General features: G+C 39.8%; 1 protein-coding gene across 12 annotated transcripts in view; it reads right to left on the reverse strand.

Annotated features, from left to right (window-relative positions):
• Nucleotides 1-15510, reverse strand: part of TTC29 (tetratricopeptide repeat domain 29) — a 313481-nt gene that overhangs the window by 213921 nt on the left and 84050 nt on the right. For 3 of the 12 annotated variants that reach the window (XM_086747859.1, XM_086747856.1, XM_086747861.1), the window contains one exon: nucleotides 4238-4435. The exons of the other annotated variants lie outside the window; for them this stretch is intronic. The gene's annotated coding sequence lies outside the window, so the exon portion shown is untranslated. The remainder of the gene's footprint in view (nucleotides 1-4237; nucleotides 4436-15510) is intronic. 12 annotated transcript variants of the gene reach the window in all.

The following is a 15510-nucleotide window of genomic DNA, read 5'->3' on the forward strand; positions in this document are numbered from 1 at the left end:
TGAACACTAATTTTTAGCCTTAAACCACCTCTTGCTAATTGCATCTCAACTTTTGTCTCTTTTTCAGGATTCCTAGGGATTTGAGGAAATAAATGTTAAAAAGATCACACGTACACGGAAGGAAAAACAGCTGTAAAGACTGCATGCAACTCAGGCAGTTACAAATGCAATTAGGTCCAGACAAAGCAAATGAAGAAATATTGGAAAATTTCACCATCATCTTAGCTTCTCACTACATCAGAAATTTTTGCTGTAGAGTTGGAATCAGACTTGTGACATACAAGAGTAGGATTTGAAATTAGAAAAACCAGCCGCTTTCTTCCTCTGCAACAGTAACAGAACATGAAATACCTGAAAATATTTGGGTTTAGTACAGCTATTATAACAGCATTCATCTCTCCAGATGATGTTTCTAGATTTGCATATGTGTAGAAGAATAACAAATATTCCTCTTTTCTGCCTTCCCTTGTGTAAGGGTGTATTGTTTCCAGTTAACATTTTGGAACCTGAGGCACAGGAAACTCTCTGCACAAGCCAGTGAGAAATCAGCACTCCCCCCTGTGCTCTCTCTGATACTCTGAAAGTCTTTAAGAGTGCTTTACTGGTTTCTCTCCACTGCTCAGGAAAGAAACTTTAGAAAAATGAGCAAAAGTGAGGCCACTAGTTTTCAGTTAGACAGTTTTGAATTTGGGCAGGTTAAGCTACCAATAGGAGCTTAGTGACCGTGAGCAAGCCCTTGCGACTGCATCCCTGTGAAATGCTGCTGTGTTCCTTATGCTGGTATGTGGAGAAACATAGATGCTTTGGAATGAGATTCAAAAAAAAAAAAAAGCCCAGCAGAAAAGCCTACTATATTTTGTGGCAAATAAAGGGAAGTGAGCATGGCCCTAACCCAGAGAGCTACAGCTTAGCGTCTAGCACATCCTTCTGGGACACAGGTCTGAACCCCTTTAGTCAGACCAAACCCCAACTTTCTTGGACAAATATTGCAACCACTGAGCGTCTGAACAGCCAGTAGCATTTGCTTCCTCTCTTATGTATTTTACTGAGTCTACTCTAGGAAAAACAGAAGGCAGAGCACAGGAGCTGGGACAGGCGTAGAAACCCTGACTTTATGAACAGGGAATCCTTAGAGGTGTGTCTTTCCAGTACTGTCTCATTTGAGGCAGTTCAGATCATAATCCAAAACAGAGCTTTAGATGTCTAGGGACTTCTAATGTAAATGAATGTAGGCACACAGAGAAACCAGGCAAGCCCAGTGTCCAGCTGAGTAGAGACTTGCAAAGATTCAAAATTTGGACACAAGTAATCCAAAGGGCAGGCACATAGGTAAACCATAAGTCCCTAAAACATCACTGCTAAAGTTAGCTTATTTGGCTTACTAAATGCACATATGAATCAGTCTTCTTTACAGTGAAAATAGTTGCTCAGCATGAGGTTATTTCCTGCCCTAATTAAGCATATAGAGAAGGAATTGCGAAGTCCTGCTCAAGCAGTTTGAAGGCTGGGTCTTGGTACATCTTTTTCAGGTGGAGACAGCAAAAATTTCTTCATACCAGTATTACTTTCTCAAAAGGAACTAAAGAGGAGCTGGCAATGGCATCCAGCCTCTGCACCAATCAGTCTGTTAACTACTAGAGACTGCAAAAGAAAGGCCAGGCTTGCGGCCAAGCCATTTGTTTGGTGCTCAATCTAATTCTTGGTAGTAATTCAACTTTCTCTGTGACCATGGGCACATTGCCTATCAGTTTCTCAGTTATTCAGCTATAAAGTGGGAATTCAAAGTACCTCCGTGTTTCCTCACCATCTGCCAGGTCTATTTTCATTGTAAACATTGGGCAGCAAATGTCTTCTGTTATTCATAGAGTAAGGCCAGGCGGAACTAGAACACGTTCTCGTCTGACCTCCTGCGTACCAGAGGCTATCATGTGTGTACATACAATACACAGTGGGGAGCTGATCACAAATGGGGTCTCCAGGTGCTCTTTCAAAAGAAGTAAAATAATAATATTAACTCAAACACAACCATCGCCTTCCTCTATACATCCAAAGCACTGAGCCTATTTAGAATTTTGAAGTAATTTTTGTTATTTTTATAAAGCTAGCAAACTTCCATGTGTTTCCTCCTTATTTTGAAAGTTGTTTCAGAAGATGATTTTTTTGAAATGGAAGTTTCAGAGCTCATAAACATTAAGATGTTTCAAAGACAAAACACTTGAACACCCCAGCTCCTGAACTGATCATGGTGTGCGTTAATGAACTAGTGAAATTGTTTCTAAATTAAACATGATACAGCTTTAAGAGAAAGTAAATTCTGGAAATCAGACCATCTGGGCATGATGCATAAAACCATATAAGTGAGATCTCCTCAGATTAACTTACCCCACTTATCAATATCTAAATATTATAAGGCTTTTCCAAGTAAAAGATCCATATTCTTACTGCTGATACAAGTTGACAAACAATCATCATACTTTGTTCCAGTACACACAGAATCAGCTCAAGCTTAACCAAATCACAATCCTTAACTTCTATGCATTTTCAGGTGATGTCCTCTGTGGCCTTATTTGCTTTCTGTAGGTTTATAATGGAGTATTTAAACTGCACTCAGCTCTGTTTAGGAGAGGATCAAATAAAGTTTACCTTAATGAGAATTAAATTTACTCCTCGTTTCTGCTGGTATTAAAAAAAAAAAACCTGTGCAAGTACTCAAAGTAGTAGTAGAAATTTCACATCTTACATATTGATGGACTGGAAGGAAATAGTGCAAAAAAAATACTGTGGCAAGAAATGTGACAGAAGGCATTATATACATACTATAACATCACCAGTTTATTCAGTTTATAATTGTATTGCACACTGCCATTATGTCAGCTCTCAGAAAAACACCATTGTATTGACGAAGAAATTAATTCACATTGTTTCTGATCCAATTATGTGCGCATGTTTTTTTTTTCCTCTGGCTTTCCAATCCTTGTTTAAGGAACTATTATCATCTCAGTGTCAAAATTCAATTTTTCAGATGCAATATATATTAAGGGAGTGAAATATAAGGGCTTGAAGCATGCAAGAGTTCAAACGAGATGATTTGACCATCCCCTCTGGACTTAAACCCTGTGATTCCATGACACCTAGCACTGAAGTGAATGCACTGGAAGATACACTTTTTACTTTCTGTCTCCTTATAGTACAAATGAGCTGATTTAACTGTAAAATTTAAGACAGAATGTAAGACAGTCCTCAACTGCACTCCCTTCTCATTCAACAACTACATAGATATCTTCTCTGAGAACTTATTCGGAAAAGAGTACACTGAAGAAAGGAGATAAAGTTCACCAGATCTGAAGATAAAACCTACCTAACAAATACAGGCAGGATAATAACTTGGCTTGCAGGGAGGTTACATTCAGGAAAATACCTTATGGTCAAGGGCTCCAAGACTTACAGTGGACCCTGTTATGCAGGATGGGATGAGGGAAACGTACAAGAAGTGGAGGAAATGAAAACGTCGAGCAAAGGGGCAGTGTGGTACTACCCGCAGTAAGAGCCTGACATCAGGAGTAATCAGGAGGTAAGAGGAAACTTGTAGGTTTTGAAGTGGTATCAGCCCATCTAATCTAACCCTGGAGCACTGGGCTCAGAAGATAGCAAAGCAGGGTTAACTGAAGCAAGAGCAAGCCAGGAAATTGGAGAGCACACTACGGTAGGTACAAATGATAAAGAGAAATGAGATGAAGTATTAAAGGGAGAAGAACACCGGGACAAAATACAGTAGCAGGGATGAGGATGAGAGGGGAGACTGAAGCAGGGAAACAAGGAGTAGTCAGACAAGGATAGAAAGGTTCAGTCTCTGAGGAGCCGGTCAATTGACCAAGACTTTCTTCCCAGGGACTTGGATGGGAAAATTTCTCGACTCCCAGCAAGAGTTGAGAGGTTAAGGAATCCACAGGATGCACACCCTTCCTTCCTTTCTATTGACAGTCAGTATAAAAGATAACACTCTGCTACTGCTGTCAATGACACAGTTAGCTCAAGTAGCAGATGGCTGTCAGATGTATCTGAAGATTGCCATCTTGCTGATGACCCCTGTGGGTTTTGTTATGATTCCACAAAATCTAGTTTGGTGTTTTCAGTTTGCTTTTCTGCAAACCTAGGGAAATATACAAAATATTAAAAAGAATATTATCCTTGCAATTTAAGAAATTCATAAGATAAACAGTATCAAAATTACAAATACCTGTTCCTTCTTAATGTCCTCTCTTCTGGGCACACTCCTTGTGATGTACATTGCTCTACAGTGATCACAGCTGCATAGCCAAGGCTGTTGCTGTCCTTATAATTTTGTCTCATTTCTTTTTCTGTTGTTTTTTTTTTATTGTTGTTGTTGTTTGTTTTTTAAATAATGCAGAAGATGGGTAGCAAATTAAGGAAATCACTGGAGGGAAAAGAAAAAAGTATATTCTTAGGGTCAAGACCCTTGACTGCTGCCTGAAGAATGAGATCCTGTGTCTGTCTGTACACAACACAAGGCGGGAGTCCAAATGGAAACCTTAACGTAACTAATGTGGTGATCACTAATTCTCTCACTTCTTATGTGTCCCCATGTGAAACATCTGGCCAGGTTTGCTGAGTACTCACAGTTTTACCCAAAAGTTTAATGTATTGTAATGGTTTTCTGAATACCTAATATGGTAGAGTGCCTTGAAAATAGTTTTCAAGACATCTCTCTGTGACCACCAAAATTAATAGCAGTTTGGCAGTTGTCACCTTCATCTCACAACGCTTCCCGGCTTGCCCAGTGACACTGCTTGATTTTATATGGATATTGTAAAATATTACAAAAGTGTCCACAAATAAAATACTGATTCAGTCATCATCACAGAATACAAATATCATATCTTATCTTATCTAATGAAGGTAAAGCAAAGCATTGAATGCTGATGAAGTAAACCCCATCCCAGCTGAGGATGAAAGAACTTGCTGACATGACAAAAATAAGTGGTGCGTGTTTCTATACATAAACACTGTATTTCTACTTTTACAGAAGGGAGAAAACACAGAATGCACAGACCATGCTAAATTTGACACACGTGCTTGATTTTGCAGCCTTAATAACGCTTTGCTAACCTAGATTTTTGAAGGCAATAGGCTACAAACTCACCTATGTAGTTTTCAGGAATTTATAGGGAAGAGGCAAACAAACTCAACAAGTCGGATCAAAGTGTAACCCATTTCGCACCGGTTTGGGAACTGTACCCCCGCCCGCCACTTCGCAGCCAGCGCCAGCAGCAAGCGCTGAGCGGTGGCGGCGGGGGTGACGAAGGGCAAGGGCGCCATCTAGCGGCGGACCAAGGCGCCGTCATGCAGCGGGAAGAAAATGGCGACGGCCCCAGGGCGGGAAGGGGGGAACCACTCGTTCCGCACAGAGAACTCCCTCTTTAAGAGAGTTTTTCGTCACTGCTCCGAGCATAGCGTTGAAGGGATTTCAGATAAAAGAGTGGTGCCGCGTACTTCAGGGGAGATGGGGACAGACACAGAGGCATTGGATTTCAGAGAATCCTCTGTTTTGGCCCTCTGCCAGTTTTAAAAGACAAACTCTGATGAGGCGTCCAGTCGGTGCATATATATGATTTTTTTCCCCCCTAGATCAGAAAAAAATAAGGGAAATCCTTGACACCACAACTCCTCCTGTGCCAGATCTAAAAAATAAATAAATAATGATTAAAAAAAAATTCAAGACCTTCTTAATGGAGAGGCTGTTAGGTATTTTATGGACACATGGGTAAAATATATTTTTCACCTTCCTATCTTAGAAAGCTGAATCATTTTTGCTGTTTCTGGAAAGCTTCATTCAGCCTAATCCTGACACTTGCTGGGGAAACACGCCATGGAAATGCCAAGGCCAAGTGCTTAGAACCTGGCACGTCATAATCAGTTGAAACCAGGGCCTTACAAGTGGGAGGGCTGAGCAAACACACAGGCATAAATGGTGCTGCTTTGTGCTCTAGCCCTCCAAAACTTAGACGGGCTACATGAGGAGATCAAATTAAATAGGATCTGTTTTGCAGCCCAGATGTTTTATTACACGCATACAAGTCAACTCAAAATTTCTAAAAAGAAATGATATTTCACTAAAAAGTAGTCCTTCTTGAATTGTCCTTGAAAAATAGGAAACAGTACGTACATGCCAAGAACTTTTTGAGGATTCGTTCAATGTGGTGCATCTGTTAGTACATGAGATCAAGTCCTTCAGAAGTGTGACACAGGAAGTTTCTTTAGCCAAAACCAAACTTTTATTTTGTGAGCACGAGCCCTGTATTTATTTGTCATCCATACAGCCAGTGTTGTTTCTCCTTCTTTTTCGTTTTGTACCAGAACAAAGTTTAGGGAGCTTATGCTGTCACAGGCTTTAGTAAAAGGCAAATATGGCTGTGGTGGTTTAAGCTCTATCCACACGTCCCTACTAGCCCTGGTTTGCATCTTTCCAAACCTATTACTCCCCAGTCTGATTTAAGAGAAGGGGATACAGACTTTTTCATCAGTGTTTAAAGCTAAAATTCTGGGCTTCACATTGCAACAGCGGAGACTCAAGTGCTTCCTTGATGCAGCTTCAGATGCAGAAACCTCCAGCAGAGATGCAGCACAGAGAGCTGCAGATTAAGATGACAGTTTAAAGTACCACATCATTCACCAGGAGCTGTCTGTTAAATCACCAAGTAAAAAAAAACCAAAAAAACACCACCACCAAAAAAAAAAAAAAAACCAACTCTGAAATTTTTAGACACCCACTTGGCTTGCTCTATCGTATACGATGGCAGGGAGGGACAAGGAAAAGTTTCAGAAAACTGTGGATGATGTATTTGGGAAAGAAAAAAATCCACTGCAAAACACATTGCAAGGCCTATCCACAACAAACTCCATTTGGTCACGCTTAGCTTCTACACCACAGCAAGCAGTACTACTCTTTTCTGACCATACAACTGCTTTTCTTAAAAGCAATACACGTGTTTTTAATATACTGCCAAAACCTCTTGCACTTGAGGAGGCCCAGGCGATATATTTTCAAATACTTACCGAGTCCCTCTAACTGAAAAGATTCTTACTCAAGTCAACTAGCACATTTCTTATACACAAAATACAGGGATGCTTCTTACACACACATCACAGAGCTGTGCGTATGAGGGGACAGAAGCTGTAAACAGAACACAGCAACATGAAAACCAGAAATAACCATAGTAGTGAAACTTTTACTTTTCCTCCTAAAACCTAAGAATAACACTAAAGCACATGCTGGGTAGCAGCAGTTTGTCCGTGTCTAAAGATGTCTAAAGAGGTAGACGAGCCAAGCCCTTTGAGAGAAAAAACAGCCCTCTGAATAACTGAACACGAGGTCCTGGCATTAGTTTTTAGAGTTGTTATTCTTCTCCTATATGACTGCAGTAATCTTGAATGTCTACTTACCCTTCCGAGCTCCATGCAAAATCTATTTATAATTGTGGGATATCAGTGCTAGTGCATCATGACACATGGCCTCTGTTACTGGAAATTATCCTGGCTGATTTACTAGCAACAGAATGAGTAGCTGACATATCCTATGAGAACAAGAAGTACAACTCTTAGAAGGGAAGTAGTAAAAAGAAAAGAGAAGCCTTGAGATGCATTCAAAGGTACTCAAAACAAAACTCTGAAGAAGGAAAAAGTTTCCTTTTTGAAAGCAGTTGGATTCATTTATAGATAAGGAATGGAGTAAAGAGCAAGCCAAAGACCAAAGTATCTATCAATGCTGCTACATCAGCTCTTGAATGTTCTCATCAAGATAACAAGGGTATACTTGTTCAAAGGTGAAACGCATCCATAACCACAAAAATAAAAGCCAAAGGAACCAGGTCTGGCACACATTTAAAAAAAAAATAAAAAAAAATCTGTCCATCACCACACAGCAACTCCACAAAACTACTAGAATAAAACTCTCCAAACGGATTTTGCCAGAAGTTTGAGAGTTATTCTTCCCTGCAACCCATCAGGAAGATATCTTTACAGAAGCAGAAAAAAAAATCCTATTGGGATATCAGCTGACACATTTTTGCATCTTCCACAACTTTCTCTTTTCCATTCCCTTGAGTGCTGTATCAGTCAACACTTCACAACATTCACATTCCCTTATCAACAGTCAGACACTAGTCTTCATGGCATCCCCTTGCCAAAGGATAGGCAAGTTTGACACATGCTTTATTTATTTTGGAGATTTGATAAACTGTGTTTCTTGGCTCTCGGTATTTCTAAGTTTGGGAACAGCTTTATTTATCACAAGCTCTGAATTAAGGCTATAAAACTTCTATGAAAATGTGTAGATGGTCCCTTAGAGGGGAGCTGTGCCAGCCTGCACATGAAATGGTTAAGGATAATGTCTGTTTAATAATAAAAACAATTGAGCTAGCATGCCAAGGAGTAAGCCACACCAGTACTGATATGACTGGAGTGCTTGCCATGCTTTGTGATAACAGGAGTCTATTTATACACTTCAGCGTACAGACCAGATAGTCTGTGCTAAGTGCAGGTGAGAGCGAGTAAGAATACACAGCTATGAGCAGTCTTACCCTTTTAAAATTATATTCTCAAGTTACACAAATTAATCATTTTTAAGGTGGTTTTCCTAGAGTTTAAGTGAGTCAAAGGAAATCTACAGCATTCCCACAGTTGTGAATACTTCTGGGTATTCAAATATCACCCAGTGGGAAAGATACTTTGCACTGTTAGTGTCAGTAGGAAGCTCTTAGTAGGGCTTCCAAAGGGCATGCCCACGTCACAGTGACTACATGGACAAAGAAGGGTATTCCTTCGCATATGCCATTCCCTCCTGACACATCTCAGTACAGTTAATCTCTAGCATTCTGAGCTGCGTATTTGGAGGAAGCTGCTATTTCAGATAGTAGCTATGAGTGAACTGCTTTTGCAGCGGTCATTGTTTCATGATAAAGGAGGCCGTTGCTTGAACAGAGCAGAGTATCACTATAAATATCAGCTGCTTTCAGTTATTTCTCTTCTCTGTAGCGGTTGATATCCGGAGTGCCAAATTAAAGAACAAATGTGGTAACTATACACTGTATTGTAAAATCAATACGTTAACAAGTCTCCTTGGGTCTTTTAGTCTAATGCAAAGTCTGTATTTCTTTGTCTACAGGAGACGATATTTAACCAGGCAGTTCATAGTGCAGGAGTCAACAGTAGTCTGGGAAGCGCTTTGCTTCAGTTTGAAGATGACGTGTTCATCAAAGACCTATTTCTCTAAGGAAAACAAAAAGAACTTCTGGTTAAGTCAATGTAGGCAGCCCTAAAGACAGTACTGATGGTTGCAAAACCAAGACATTTAGGTTATACAGCACCATCCTATAGGAGATTCAGGATTTTTCCAGCTAAGAAGGAAAACTTGCAGCTTAAGTAGATAGTTAAAAAATACATTTTATCATCGGGGATTAGCTGCATCTTCTATTTAGCCAGGGCTATTTGGTGTTTGTTTGCGTTCTGCTATTTTCTTGCACTGCTGTGCAAGCTGTCAAATTTATGTCAATAATAAGAAACCTCTTGCCTGCAATGTTTCCTTCCTCCAGGTGAACTTGATGCCTATTACTTTGGAACAGGGGCTGCACCTCTGTTTCCATTATGGATTTTGATAAGATGTGGATTTGGTCTAGAAGGTGTGATTGCAGAAGGTGCATGTCCACACTGCCAGAAATTCAGTCAGAAAACATGTAGCTCTCTACTACATTCATTCTGCCTGTGCCTTCCAAGAACTGTTAGTAAGAAAATAGTTTCAAACAGGCATGGATAGAATAATATCAGGAAAAATTTTAGAAAGACAGAATCTTTTGGGACATAGTGGATTCAGAATAGCTGATGATATCTTAGAAGATCAGTACTCTACAGCTACCTAAAAGTTAGAGGCTGGTGGACTTGAGGCCTGCTAGGTGAGGTGGGCCAGAAGCTACTGATGATACGGGGGATTCCTCCTCCTTCTCTCCCCAAGCCAGCATGCCAGAGTCTTGGCACTCCTGACTATGGGTGTGTATGCACATATCTCTTTACACATTCTCTTGATAACTAAGTTGTGGCCTTTTAACCTATGCTTTCTGGCTTTAACAGTAATTCACAGATGGCTCTCCAAGTATCAGAACCAGCATTTCCCTGTCAACAAGGCATTATTATTTACTTATTTTTTAAATACTGACGTGATGAATCTCTACAGCCCAATTTTGGGCCAGGTACTGCTTTCTAGGCACCTTGTCTCCCGTGGAGATGACAGTAATTTGCAGGCCACGGACCAGATAGTTACTGAACATTAAAGAATTACCTCAGGCCTAGCACCACGTGCTGCTTCCACACCCAGGGCCCAGTATGGGGAGGCAGTTTCCCCATTTGGTGTCAAGCACTTGCATAATCTACACAGACACCACAGGACAGACAGAATCGCTTTATCAGCCCTGCCCTCAGCTCAGGGATTGAATGACTCAACTCTAGCAGATTCCCTGACTCCCAACAGCTGTGCCTCCCCAGCACATTTGTCGGGAGCAAAAAAGCCTTTCTGAAGGCCCTCATCTTTGTTGGCTCTAAGTCTCATTTCCCAGCCTCTGTGAAACTTAGGACAACTCAACAGTGCTCTGCAGCTGCTGTAACCTTAGCCAAATATATTTTTGGCACTCTACAGGGTGCCTCTTGAGGAGCGCCAGCCAGTTATCCTCTGAGAAAAAACCTGAAATCCTCTGCTAAAAAACCTGAAACCCCCACCAACAGACCCTCCCCTCCGCCCTGTGTGTAGTGCCAACTATAACAAGAACTGTTTAATCTCTTTTTTTTTTTCCATACAAATATCCTGACTTCTTCACAGTTCTATAATGCTTAAGTTACTCTGCCATCACTTATTTGATGATTTGCCACCTTCACATTGTTTATAGAAGACTCAATGGACTCCAGAAACACCTGACTCTTATTAAAAGAAAAGTATAGGGTATGATGTTGAACTGCATGTAGGGACATTACAACACCACTTGTCCTAGAAGGCAGCACACTTTGCACTTTTCTAAATCTGTGCTGCTCTGGTACTGAAAATTCCCAATTTCAGTACATAACTAAAGTATAGGGTCCTTTGTTGGATACCCCCAAGGTGCTCTCCATTCAAGTCATATTCCTCACCCATGCCTCTTACTCCCAGTCCAACCCATGCCAGAGTATGGCCTAAGAAAGCAACCCTAAAGGGGATTATTTTGAACGTTTTCATTGGGCTTTTTCTGTCCAGGTAAAAAATGTTTAAGAACACCTTGATTTTCTTTCATCTAGTTTAATGAGACCCATCTTCCAGGGAATTTTTTTTCTTTTAATTAATTAATTTATTTATTTCTGATTGCCCACCGGTATACTATCATGGATAAATAGATGAATTTTAAATACCACTACTATTGCTAACCAATATGATGCTTTTCTGTTTTTTCCAGAAACAAACCAAATAACCATCAGTATCACCAGAATTTCTGAGTGGGTCACAGCAGCATATTTTTCCCCAAACTGACCCACAGAACACACAGTAAACATCTCTCCTCAACAGTTTTAAACTGTCCTATGGCATTAGTTTGGCTTTCTCTCCATTTTTTTCTTTTTTTAACTCAGAACAACTTTTTCCAGTCATCCAGAGGAATCTCCAGTAAAAATAGACAAGTCATGAGTTGATGTTTTTGATATTTTTGAGGTTAAACAAGCATTTTTATTTTTATTTAGAGTAAATCAACATAGTTCCTACAGATTGCAGTAGAGGCTTCTGATTGAACTGAAACTTTGTCTCACATGCTTTATGAGGCTGTATATACATCTCAGTAAAGTGGAAAAGGAGGGCATAAGACTTATTTTTCTTTAAATTACAGAAATAGTTTAATTTTAGCCTGCTGTATTTTCCTTTGTAGTCAATAATACTACTTCCACATCACAGTTTATCCTAGCATTTACACCCTCATGTAAAGAGATCCCAGACTTTCACAGATACACTTAAGTGTGCAAATTTTACAACATACAGATGGGAGCAGGCACAGAGCCAGTGAACATGGACATTACCAAGAAAGGGCTCATGTATGAAGAGGCAATGGTCAGCAGTGAATTAATGCATGACCACACGGCCAATGGAATTCAATTCACAGTAAGAATTCCTTCTCCAGCTGGACTGACTTGCTATTGAAGTGAGGCAGGTTTAATGTTGTCCACTGTAAGAATTAATTTTTTACTTTACAGTTTCTTCTAGCATTCTGTTATGGAAACAGTTCCTTCTTCCAGCTGCCTAATCAGTTAGGGCCCCAGATAATAGACTTTCAAAAAATAATTTTACATAAACATTGAAAGACTTGAATTAGATCGTTGCTTCTAACTTCTGGTGGTTTAAGATCAGTTCCAAATACATTTTAAAAGTCTGAAACAAGAATTCCTGGAAATAAAAACATTAATTTCCCCAATAATTAAATTAATGAGCATGAGAATCTAAGGAGAAAGAAAAAGTAGTCCAATTAAAAAATGACTTCTTTCACTATTCCGCTCACAATTGGGAGGAACTTCTTAGCAGCTGCAACAATTTACCATTTACTAAAAAAAAATGTCCTTTTTGAAGGCAATTTTTTTTTTAACTGATGCTTACTCCCTCTCCAATAAATACTCAGAGAGCATGAATTAATATAGCTGCATGGAAGTCGTGTTATATGGATTTACTATATTAAAGGATTTTTTTTTTCCCCTAGCATCAAACTGCTTGCCAGTCATATTGTCAATGAAGACACTGGATTTCGCAGTGTGGAATACCCCAAGATATATTTGGTGCTTTGTTTTAGGAAGAGTGTTGTTATATATATAAGGCATCACAAGAATAGACACATTATCCAAAAAAAAAGATGCAAAGTTTGAAATTGAAAAAAAAGTTTCTAATAATGAAAACAATGATGAACTGAAGCAAAAATCCCTAGACACTTTAAGGGAAAAACCTGGCGAGGGATAATGGAAAATAAAGTGATGATGTCAGATGAAGAATACTTGCAAGGGAGGGCTGACAATTTTCTGTGGATATTTTTTAATTCTCCAAAAGGAGCATAAAGGCAGGATGAAAAAGCCAAGATCAAGTAATGACTTAAGGACGGGTGTTAGAAGGTAAACTTAGGGATGTTCCACAATTTGAAGTAATTTACAAAAATGAGGAACTATCTTTGAAGGATAGCCTCAGACTGGATCCCTTAAAAAACCAAACCAACCACCTTGTTGGATCAAATCCAGTACAACCAGGGAGGAAAAAAAAATCCAGGAGAAATAAGTCATGTAAGTGTAAGAGCTTTTGATTGCCTAGTCCTGTTTCACACAAAAATAGGAGCAAATGTGACCATTCAGCTCCCCATCTCTTTTTCAAGCTACAAGAATCTTCCAAGTTACACTGGTGTTTTCTCCCTGAGCCATTTCCAGTTTACGGAAATCCTTCTTGAATTTTGGCTTCCAGGGCATAACACAGTGTTCCAATAGTGGCTGAACTAGGACCAAACACAGTAATGTTTATCACTTTATTCTTACAGGAATTTCTACTGCTTATTATACATGTTTGTCCTAAGTTCTCCTGGAGCTTAAGCAAAGCTGATTAAGGAAGGCAAGGGGTTTATAAGGCATGAAGTTACTGTTTCTGAGGAGAAATCTCACACACACAAAGTTCAGCCAACAATCTTTAACTCCTAATCTCTGACTTGTTGTATGAAATATCTTTTGGTTGCTTATACCAGGGCAGCCCCAATAATTTTCTGACCAATTTCCACCTGTTCTCTTACTTTTAAGCTGCAATTCTTTTTTTTTTTTTTTTTTTTAGTTACTTTTAAATATTAAATAGCTGAGGAACATGAATTAGTTCCTACAGGGCCCACCAGGAAGACCCGTGACTGATGAGCACATCTCATTGACACTGAAGTAGAGCTAGAGCCCATATTACACATTGCTTGTTCTTACTGGTACTTTCTCATCAAGTATCAGACATTGCAGAGGCAAAAGGTTGATAAAGGGCTAGGTACTACCAATTATATATGGTCATTAGCCTTCATTAATATGGCACTGGGATGCCTTTGTAAGACACAAGGTTGAATAATGTATTACCTAGGGAAGAAGGTAAGAAACCCAGAATTGTTCCTGAGTAGAGACAGCTGGAAGCAGTGAAGTATTTCTGGGCTGTGCTCCCAGTGCTCTGAGCTAAGGCAGGGTCCAGTTATTTGGAGATAGCCCTGGTTCTAAGCTCTCTATGCATTCAACAGAAGCACAGGCTGGCTTCTAACACGTGTTTGGGCTCTAGCAATGACAAATTCAAGCTTTCTCTGTAGAGGGCCTTATAGCCAGTCTGCATCACGTTCACAGTTCTAGTAATATAAACATGGTGCAGGACTGTTGAAGATAGCTTGGGATGCATTTAAAGGTCCTTCCTTTGTCAGCCCTAGCATTTTTGTTACTGGCCTATTGTTGTCAACTGAATGTTGGAGTGAGTCCAGAGGAGGGCCATGAAGATGACCAGAGAGCTGGAGCACCTCTCCTGTGAGGACAGGCTGAGAGAGTTGGGGCTGTTCAGCCTGGAGAAGAGAAGGCTCCGAGAAGACCTTATAGTGGCCTTCCAATATCTAAAGGGGGCCTACAAGAAAACCGGGGAGGGACTTTTGACAAGGGTCCATAAGTGACAGGATAAGGGGTAATGGCTTTAAGCTGAAAGAAAGTAAATTTAGACTATATAGAAGGAAGAAATTTTTTACTATGAGGGTGGTGAGGCACTGGAACAGCTTACCCAGAGAAGCTGTGGATGCCTCATCCTTGGAAGTGTTTAAAGGCCAGGTTGGATGGGGCTTTGAGCGACCTGGTCTAGTGGAAGGAAGCAAAGCACTCCCTAATAGCGTGATTAGTGAAGCTCTGGAACAGATTACCTAAAAAGTTGTACAGTTTCTGACATCAGAAGTCTTCAAGAACAGATGAGAAGTGTTGTCAGGAATGATGCAGGTAAAGGACAGCCTGCCTTGACTGATATAATGAGGTTTACTCCTAGCCTATTTTTTCAGTAAATACTCCCTTTATTTTTTGTTATATCATTAGGTGAATGAAGAGTCTTAAAAAAGTAAAATTGGCTGCCTGCCTGACCAAACACAGGGTTAAGTTTGTACCAAAATTCATATAATCTGCAATTCAACAAGCTTTCAGCAAAATGTTCAAGCATGTTCCTAGTGTTAGACACACATTCTTGCATGAGACTTTAATGAAAAAGGAAGAATTGATTTAGGTGTGTGTTTCCTACAAAGTCAGTATTTCATTATTTGTTTTCTGGGGAAAAAAAAAAAGCTAAACAGAAAATCTCAACAAATGGTGCATAGTATTTTTTTTTCTTGTGGCCTCTGCCTCCACATTGGGAAAGGAAATGAAAGCTGTAGCAAGTAAAGGAAATTATAGCTTTTTCTTCATTCCTCCTACACATGCATTAAAAAG

This window comes from Chlamydotis macqueenii, chromosome 4 (assembly GCF_036417535.1).
Source record: "Chlamydotis macqueenii isolate bChlMac1 chromosome 4, bChlMac1.mat, whole genome shotgun sequence".
Classification (NCBI taxonomy): domain Eukaryota; kingdom Metazoa; phylum Chordata; class Aves; order Otidiformes; family Otididae; genus Chlamydotis; species Chlamydotis macqueenii.